We start from the raw sequence: 9,447 nt of genomic DNA, 5'->3' as shown, positions 1-9,447 counted from the left end.
GAGCCTTAGAAGTTGGTTGCTGTTGCTGCTGCTAGTCAAAGCAGACCGTGCTGGACTTGATGCGCAAAAGCCGCCACAGTAGCCAGGGGTTGAACCTGGGACTTTCTGCATGCCAAGTGCTGCGGATGCTCTCCGCAGCCTGCCGGTGGGCTTCCTGGAAGAGGCCTCTGGGCGGGCCCAGGATGCTGACCCTTTGGGTCTGCGCGGGGCTCGGGGCTCTCCTTCTGCCACTGGCTCTTGAGTTTGCAAACTTCACAAGTCCCTCCCACTTCCCAAACTCGGCGTCAAGCGGTGCCCTGAAGCGCGGCGGCCGGGGAGGGGGGCGCGAGAGCCCGAACTGCCAAGGAGGAGGGCTCGGCTGCTGCTTGCGCGAATCCGGCCGCCCGGCTCGCCAGCCCCACGGCGTACAGAGAGCCTCAGGGAGCCCGGAGGAGGAGAAGGAGTGGTTTCCTACCGCGGAGCCTCCCCCCGCCCGCCCCCTCCCTCGTCTCCCTTCCTGGAAGTCGCAGAGTTGCTTTGCATGCCAGCGAGGTGCAGCAGCTGCTCCCACAGCGCGCGATGCTAGCAGCGAGCCCTGTTGGATGCCCGACGCTGCGGACCCGCTGCTGAGTCTCCCTGCGCGGCGGTGCATGGGCGCCCAAAAGCTGCGCGCCCGCTTGGATCGCCGCCTCCCTTCCTCGTCGCCCTCTCTCTGTAGCGCTCGCCCCGGCTGGGAGCGCGGAGACGCGCCTCGGATCCTCCTTGCGCCGGAGGCAGCAGCGGCGGGAGGAGAAGGTAAGCGCAGGAGGCTGCTGAACAAGACCAGCTCGCGCGGGCAGCGGATCTTTCGCCAACCCTCGCCGCAGAGGCAAGGGGCGCTTAGGCGCGGCCGGGGTCCCGCCGTCAGGCATCCAAGGGCAGCAGGAGAGAGAGACACCGGCGTTTCACAAGAGCTAGGAATAAGGGGGGAGAAAACGGTGGCGGGGGGCAAGGGATGGGGAGGGGAGGCCAGGGGGAGAAGCGCGAGCCGTGGGAGGGATGGCTGTGGGTGCTGAGGGGTCCGGAGGCACGGCAAAGGGGGAAGGAAGAGGCCGGGAGGTAGGCGACGGGAAGCTATGGGGCTGGGAGGACAGGCAGGCGGGCGGGCGGGGTGAGAGAGGGGCAGGAGGAGGGAGGGCTCCCCCTGCTGGGCCGGCCGGAAGGTCTCCAGCCATGACTGGCCGCTTGCCCCGGGAGCTTTTCTCTGATGTTTGTTCTCAACGGCTGATCGACAGAAGGATCCTGCCCCGGAAAATGAAGGCTCTGTTCGACTAACTCAAAGAGTTGGCGTGGTCTTTTCCTTTTGTAAGCTCTGTGCTAGGTAAAGTGTGCCGCCAAGTCGATTTCGACTCCGGGCGCCTCCAGAGCCCCGTGGTTGCCTTTGGTAGAATGGGGGGGGTACCATTGCCTCCTCCCGCGCAGTCTGAGATGATGCCTTTCAGCGTTTTCCTATATTGCTGTTGCCCGATATAGGACCAGCGGGGATTCGAACCGGCAACCTTCTGCTTGTTAGTCAAGCATTTTCCTGCTGTGCCACTTAAGGTGACTTCTGTGGTCAGGGGGCCATCCCATTTCACAGGGGTGTTGAAGCTTGATGGTGTGGAAGAAGTAGAGGCTGCAGGGCAAGCAGGGAGATGTCTGTCAGCCCAAACCTAGCTGTATTGACTCAGGAGTAAATCCCGTTTATTTTGGGTGGGATTAAAGCCCAGGGGTGAGCTTGGAGGCAGGTGATGGGGGAGCAGCTGGGGCTGCACAGGTGGAAGGAAAGGCCAAGCAGAAACTTAGGAGAAAGGTATAGGGTAACTGGTTCATGTGCAGGAGGGCAAAGCTGGAGAAGTGTGGAGGATGTCTCCTCCTCCGTCTTTAAGCCCAAGCCCTAGCAGTAACCCATCCATGACCAGGTGGTCAAATGCACACACCCCATCTGGCAAGCAGAGATTTGTGGCAGGAGGAAAAGGTGAAGACCAAGATGGCAGACTGCTAAAACTGAGGCAAGAAAGGTGGGAGGAGTGGGGTTGGGAGGAGAGATGGGACAGGACTATGGTTAAGATCCAGGAGCAGAACTAAAGACCTGGATCAGAACTCAAAGCATGGCATGGTGGGACTCAAACAACTCTGGTGGTTGAGCCAGGGCTAGTCTTGTTGACAGCTTTCTTTGGGAAGCCAGATCGGAATGCTGGAAATCTGGTAGTCTGTCTCTTCCCAACAGCTTACTTTCCCAGAACATGAAATAGCATGATCCCCACACTAGACCAGGTCTCATTGGGTTTTGTGCCCCTTGTGTATTTGCCTGGTTGAGTCATGTAGAATGGAGATTCCCAACCTGGGGGGGTGGGTCCCCAGATGTTGTTAGACTACAATACCCATCATAGCTGATTTGCATTGTTGAATCATTTAAGTTCCCAGCTTTGGGTCTCCAGATGGTGTTGGACTACTACTCCCATCACTCCCAGCCACAATAGCCTTTGGCTACTGCTGGGAATCCCTGTGTAGAATGCTGTGGAACTGAAGCGTATAGCAGAGAGTTAAAATTTCAGCATCAGTATATGAACAAGAATCCATCAGTGTGGAACATTTTCAGGCAGGAACTGAAGTGCAAGCAGGTGTGATGGAAGCCATGGGGGAAGAAAGCAGGATATAGACGAACAGACGCAAAACACTTGTGGCTCCGTGCACTCTGTGAATGGGTGCTGCCTTTCATTTGTGGAAATAAAATAGATCAATTTGCCTCTGTGTTCCTGCTTGAAAGTATTTTCAATAGGAATGCTGTTCAGATACAGCCCTGCTCCCTAAGTGAATGGCATCTGAATCTACAGCTTTTCATGCTTGCTCATGAAACATCCTGTATGCCACACAAGCCGGACAAAGAGAACCGGTGAAGATTGAAATTCGTAACTATGCTAGGTGAAAAGAAGTGATGTTGAACTGGATTTTGCAGGTATAGACATATTAATTATATGTATATCTCGCCATCTTAGAACTCAAGGCAGCATTCATGGGGTTCAGAGATGGTTGCCCATCCAGGCACTGACCAGGCCCAGACTTGCTTAGTTTCACGAGGGGACTATACCATGTGCCCTCAGACCATACCCGGGGAGTAAGCAAAATGCAGATGCCAGTGAAGTACTTGGATGTCTCCAATTTGCTGCTAGTCATAATTTCTATAGCACTCCTAATGCACAGAGGATTTAGCAATCCTTCACTCAGCTTATTTGAGGACGGGGCTAGAGCTCTGCAGTAGAGCATCTGTTTTGAACGCTGAAGGTGACTCCTGCCTGAAATCTTGGAGAGCTGCTGCCAGTCCGTGTAGACGATACTGAGCTAGAGGGAGCAATGGTCTGACTTGGCATAAGGCAGCTTCCTATATTCCTACTTGCCCCAGCACAGGAGCCTTGTCATGTGACCACTGTTCACATTTTACTGACAAGGAACTAAAGGTGGAAAAAAGTGATTTGCTTGTAGCCACCCAGAGCTGTTTCATACCTTACACCAGGGTGAGCAATCTTTGGCTCTCCAGCTCTTGTTGAACGACAACTCCCATCCTCCCCAGCCACAATCAGTTGTGGCTAGCGAGGAGGGGAGTTGTAGGTCAACAACAGTGGGACTGCCCAAGCTTGCCTACCCCTGCATGACACAATGGTGGATCCCGAATGGCTTTGGAGTGGCCAATTCTGGCTTTCTAGTTATTGTGCCTGTGTGGGGGAAATGTTTCTAAATATGTTTCTCACACTCACACGCTGCATTTTAAGGTGTGCATTTAAAAGAGAGGTGTGTGCAGTTAAGAAAGGTAATGTGTGATGCAGCTCCTCCCATGGTGATATGGTCGGTTCATCTGAAATGGGGATTTCCATGCTTCAGGCCAACACGCTGCCCATTAGAGCACCCATGAGGGAGGATGGAGGCAGGCAAAGGTGTAAAAGTTGGGGATGCGAATGCTGTATCCTTATAGCCACATCTCGTCAGCAGCACCACCACTTTCTGAATTGTACACCCACCTCTCCTTTTGCCTTGTAAGAGCAAAGTAGAGTGGGCGTAGAGCCTTCTATATTGTATCACGGCTCCTTAGAAAATGCTTTTTACTTCTCCTTTAAAGTTGTTCGGTTTGTAGAGAACCTAATGTGTGAAAGGACAATGGATGAGAAGGGCACCTGCCATTTCTTTAGAATGTGCTGAACGGAATGTTGGGGAAAGAAGGCGGGGAAATGGGGAGAGAAACGTCAGCAAATGAAGTGGCATTCATGGCGAGTCTTGAAAATTTTTCTTTGGATCTAGGAGCCACTCCCCAAATGTAGAAGCCAGACTTCGTGATGGACATTGTAGAAAGGGAGGGTAAATGGGCTTCTCTTGGTTTCCTTTACAAGCAGTGTAGTGAGAAAAGAAGGGCTGCCTGGGACGAATAAAGATTTTATTCAATAGCTATTTATATAACTAGTCTATGAGCATTAAATTTCTAGGCACCATGACTCCCTGGTGTCTGGGATTTGTCAAGCCCTGATTTATTGTTCCTTTGAAGAAGAAGAAGAAGAAAGAATAGTCTAGATGCATCCTGGTGAATGACAATCGTGTTGAATACTGTGGCTGGCTTCTAATGATCTTTTGAATGCTAGAGATGCAAGAAATCTGTTGCTTTATTTCCACAGAGTTTTCCGCTTTGCTTCGCAGTACTCTACTCTCTGCTGTCCATTGGAAGTCCATGCAATGTTTTGGATATGCTTGTTTTTCTGAATAAGGCTCCCCATCCCCACCGCCCCACCTGGAAAAAGTAGTTGTGCAAAACTGATGTGTATGGTAGCGATGGGCCAGGGCATGTGTGTTGACTAATTGCAAAAGTTGTGGGTGGGAATGTGCAGCACTGAGGGACACCAGCACGCCAATGTACATTCCAGTCTACTCTTTCCAACTAGCTTGTGCAAGAGTTTATCATTCAGCTGGTGGGTTTTCTGCTGATGGAAAATGAACTGGATACAATCAGACATAAGGAAGATTCAGGATAACTGTCCACATCAGTGGAATAACAATCACTGCAGCCTCTATACTGAAGGCTCATTTGTTCCCACTTTTCCCAATACAGAGACTTCAAAGAGTCCAAATTTGGTTGTATATCTTACTTCAGCTTAGCAGTGTTTTCTTTGTCCTTTGCAGTTAACCTGGTGGTGTGAAAATGCAAGCCTCCTTTTTTTTTTTTTTTTTTTAGCATTTGACATTTTTCCTTCAGGTTGGCAAATGTCACACCTACAATTACATTTATAGAAATAATGAATCCACTATACTCTGTAAAAAGGCAGTGGGTACATACTGAGCTTAAGGTGCAAACTTCCCCCCTCTGAATCCCAGAGACTGACTACCAACGCCCTCCCCCACCAAAAAACCTATGAATACATTTGCTTGCATTTTTACCTCCTCCTGCTAGAGAAGAAGCTTGTGTTTCCCCTGAATGGTCACTGACTTGGGGGAGGGGAGGGGATGGGGCTCTAGCTCAGTGGTAGAGCATCTGCTTTGCACGCACAAGGTCCCAGATGGGATCCCTGGCTTTTCCAAGTAGGCCTGGGAAAACTCTTTTGCCTGAAACTTGGGAGAGTCACAATTCTGAGCTAGCTGGACTAGTGATCTGATTCAGAATGAGGCCACTTCCTATGTTCTTTTGTGGGGGCTTCAGATGAATTCATTACATTGAAATAGGCTGAGTCTGTTGGGCATATTTTTCTGCTCAAAATTGCTTTTTTCATAGAGTTGAAGGTGGCCTGAATTAACTATCCCATTGCTGGCTAAGGTGAGCACACTCATTTCATTTGTCCCACAGCTGTCTTTGGTTTGTTTTTGCAGGTTTTGAAGCACTGTATGAACTTGAAAACCTTGTGAAAAAAATGATAGAGTTGTGGTGTTTTTTGCCCCACAGAACTTCAGGCTGATACGACACAGGAATGTAGGAAGCTGCCTTATACTGAGTGAGACCATGGGTCCATCTGTCTCAGTATTGTCTACTCCGCCAGTAGCAGTCCAAGGTTTCAGGCAAGAGTCTTTCCCAGCCCTACCTGAAGAAGCCACGGAGCAAATCTGGGACCTTCTGCATGCAAATCAGATGCTCTGCCACTGGGCTATGGCCCCATCTCCCAAACCGTAATTGCTCCTAAAAGTGGATATTCGCTGGGAGAGCACTCCAGAGCCTGGGGGCAACAACAGAGAAGGCCCTGTCCCTTGTGCATGCCAGTTTAGCCCCTCTGATAACCTTGTTGGGCGGGCAGAACTCCTGGGGAGCAGGTGGTCCTTCATTTCTCGTCAGCGTTACAATTTAGTGCAGGGTAGGAAACCTTGATTCTCCATCTGCTGTTGAACTACAACCCCCATTACCCCCAGCCACAATAAATTGCGGCTGGGAATATTGGGAGTTCAACAATGTCTGGAGGGCCAGGTTTGCCCACTGCGATTTAGTAGCTGTTGCAGCTGGGACATGGAAGATCCCCATTCTAAGGTCCTGTTTCCTCATGTTGCAAACCCTTCATTTGCTGTTAGAAGTAATAGTTTTTGTTGAGAAGCAGAGACTGAAATAACTGTTTTTGCAGCCAGAGTGCCTTGGGAGAGGAAGAAGGTGGAGGAAGGGAGCAAGGAAGCTTGTGCATTGCCCGCCTACACATAACCTGGACAAAGGCAGTGTTTTATGTCTCTGAGCTTGGTGAGCAATAAATGCAGTGCTTGGCAAAAGAGAAAAAATGTGTCGCACACCCTTTTAATAACTGTTTTTTCCCCTTTAAAACAACTAGTGGGCTTTAGAATTGGTATTATAGGCACAGAGTAAGCTGCCAGTCAGACATATTAAGGGGCTTGGCTGGTTACTCTGCCCCATGTCATTTGGGCAATGGCTTTTCCCTAATGCGGCCATACTAGAGTGCAGTGGGCAATTATCCCAGTTCTTTCTCTCACCCTCTTCCCCGCCAAACTTCCAATGTTTGAATGGCTGTGCCCTGTTGATTGACAGGATGAGAGGAACCTCCTTTCGGAACCTTCATTGGAGCATCCTGTAACCACAAAGCATCTGTGCTCTCTGAGGAGAGCTGGTCTTGTGGTAGCAAGCATGACTTGTCCCCTTAGCTAAGCAGGGTCTGCCCTGGATGCATCTGAATGGGAGACTTGATGTGTGAGCACTGTCAGATATTCCCCTCAGGGAATGGAGCCAGTCTGGGAAGAGCAAGAAGGTTCCAAGTTCCCTCCCTGGCAGCATCTTCAAGACAGGGTTGAGAGAAACTCCTGCCTGCTACCTTGGAGAAGCTGCTGCCAGTCTGTGAAGACAATACTGAGCTAGATAGACCAATGGTCTGACTCTGTATATGGCAGTTTCCTATGTTCTCCAGGGGCGGTTTTTGGTTCTCAGGGGGAAGCTCCAGGTTTCCCCTCACAAACCAACATTTTTGGGCATGCCTTGTGGTCCCTCCCAACACCCTGAAATGCCCCTCACCCTTAACAGGAGCTTCAGGACACTGTGCCTATCCACATGCTCCATTATCAGTTAGCAATATATTAACAGATAACAAACAGTGTGGGACCTGCACACTTAAAGTATCATCGTTTCTTGAATGATCCTACGCACTATCTCTTCTATGACCTGCTTAGATTTTGAGGGGAGGCCCTATATCTCAACGCTGGCAGATGTTTGCCCTAGGTAGTTCTGCTCAATGCTGCTCATGGTATAGTTTTTAGCACATGGTTTTAGACTGTTGAGGCAATTAAGAGTCTTATGAGAACCAGCTGCTTTCTAAAAACCAGCAAACAGGGTCCCTAGAAGCCAAGTCTATGGCTGCACTGTCACTTTAAGGTAGCATATTCACAAATATTCTATATATTCACATATATTCTATTCAAATATTTGCATATACAGGCACTCCCTGACTTACAGACAGCTGACTTATGAACGACCCATGCTTACAAACAAAACTCCATAATGTATTAAATTAATGAAGTCCCCAACTTACAAATGAGAGCCAGCATGGTGTAGTGGTTAGAGTGCTGGACTAGGATTGGGGAGACCCGAGTTCAAATCCCCATTCAGCCTTGATACTGGGCCAGTCACTTCTCTCTCAGCCTAACCTACTTCACAGGGTTGTTGTGAGGAGAAACTTAAGTATGTAGTACACCGCTCTGGGCTCCTTGGAGGAAGAGCGGGATATAAACTGTAAAAAAAACAACAACCCCAAACCAACAACAACCTGCGCATACAAACAAATTGTTCCCCATAGGAACTATATGCATTCTGAGCTATGAACATCCAATTTACAAATGAACTTTTGGAACGCAACCTGTTTGTAAGCTGGGGACTCCGTGTGTGTGTGTGTGTGTGTGTGTGTGTGTGTTGATATATTATATTCATGTATTCATATATATTCTATAGGCTGCCCACAGGGTTGTTACTTTAATCTCTAAGTAGGTAACAGGAGACTGTGGATTAGTTCAGATGATGCCATCCTTCAGCCCCTCTTACCATGCAATTAAGAACGAGTGCATGCATGACCAGTACCCTTATCTTACTTGCTGCTGAGCTTTACATAATCACACAGATGTGGAATTTCTGAACTTCCCCCATTCACATGCTTTAAATTTAACCACATGAGTAGGGCTGGAATGACTGGTTGGTTGCCGCAGAAGTTGGTGGGGATGTAGGAAAGGGCCTTCTCTGTTGTGGTGCACAGGCTTTGGAACTCCCCCATGCCAAATGAAGACTGTTTTTTTCCAGTGTGCCTATGGGCTGGTTTGAATGATAGTTGTTGGCCTTCTCAGCTCATTTGGTAAGAACGTGTGTCTTCATGACCGTGCCTGTCCTTATGTGTGGTGGGGCCAGTGGACAAAGTATTGTTATTTGGATTTTCATTAATTTCATAACTGCTGTTTTGCCAGTACATTTTAAAAATTTTTAATTTTATCTTATTTCTTTATAGTTGTTGTTTATTATTTTCTATGTGTGTATACTCCACCCTTTAAAACATAATTTCCCCAGCTGGATTATAGGGTAACAGTACGACTATGACGGATATTTATATACAGGAGAACCGCAATATTAGCGGGGCTTCTGTTCTCCACTACTAACGTGGATAAGGAAACCATGAATACTGGGTTATTGGTGCAATGGGATCGTGGTGGTTAGGTTCCAGGAGAGGGAAATTGGCTGAAAACCACCACCTTTTTCATTTTTCTGTTTAAAACGTGACTAAAAGGCCCTAGAAATATGGTGGTAGTGGCCTAGTGTCCCCCACGTGTCCCCAGCAGTCCAAAAATGCCCCCCAGGAGTTGAAAATCAGCCCCAAATCACAGTTTTTTGTCTTTAAAAAAACACACCAGAGCTAAAAGGCCCTAGAAATGCAAGGGGTGTGTGTGTGTGTGTGCGCGCGCGCACACGCGCCTACTGCACTTCGCAGGTCCCCAGCAGTCAAGCAATGCCCCCAA

The 9,447-nt window shown here is 49.0% G+C and overlaps 1 long non-coding RNA gene across 4 annotated transcripts in view; it reads left to right on the top strand.

The window, feature by feature from the left end:
• The first annotated feature begins 314 nt into the window (after nt 1-314).
• Nucleotides 315-9,447, top strand: part of LOC128332970 (uncharacterized) — an 89,964-nt gene continuing 80,831 nt past the window's right edge. Inside the window, exon 1 of one of the 4 annotated variants that reach the window (XR_008310796.1) lies at nt 315-774. This is a non-coding gene — a long non-coding RNA (uncharacterized LOC128332970). Of the gene's footprint in view, nt 775-1,319; nt 1,340-2,936; nt 2,957-8,772; nt 8,793-9,447 lie in introns of those variants that run through there. The other 3 variants (XR_008310819.1, XR_008310812.1, XR_008310818.1) reach the window with 3 other exon arrangements.

Source organism: Hemicordylus capensis, chromosome 1, assembly GCF_027244095.1.
Source record: "Hemicordylus capensis ecotype Gifberg chromosome 1, rHemCap1.1.pri, whole genome shotgun sequence".
Classification (NCBI taxonomy): domain Eukaryota; kingdom Metazoa; phylum Chordata; class Lepidosauria; order Squamata; family Cordylidae; genus Hemicordylus; species Hemicordylus capensis.
The sequence above is the reverse complement of the archived record's forward strand: the minus strand, read 5'-3'. Positions and strand labels throughout refer to the sequence as shown.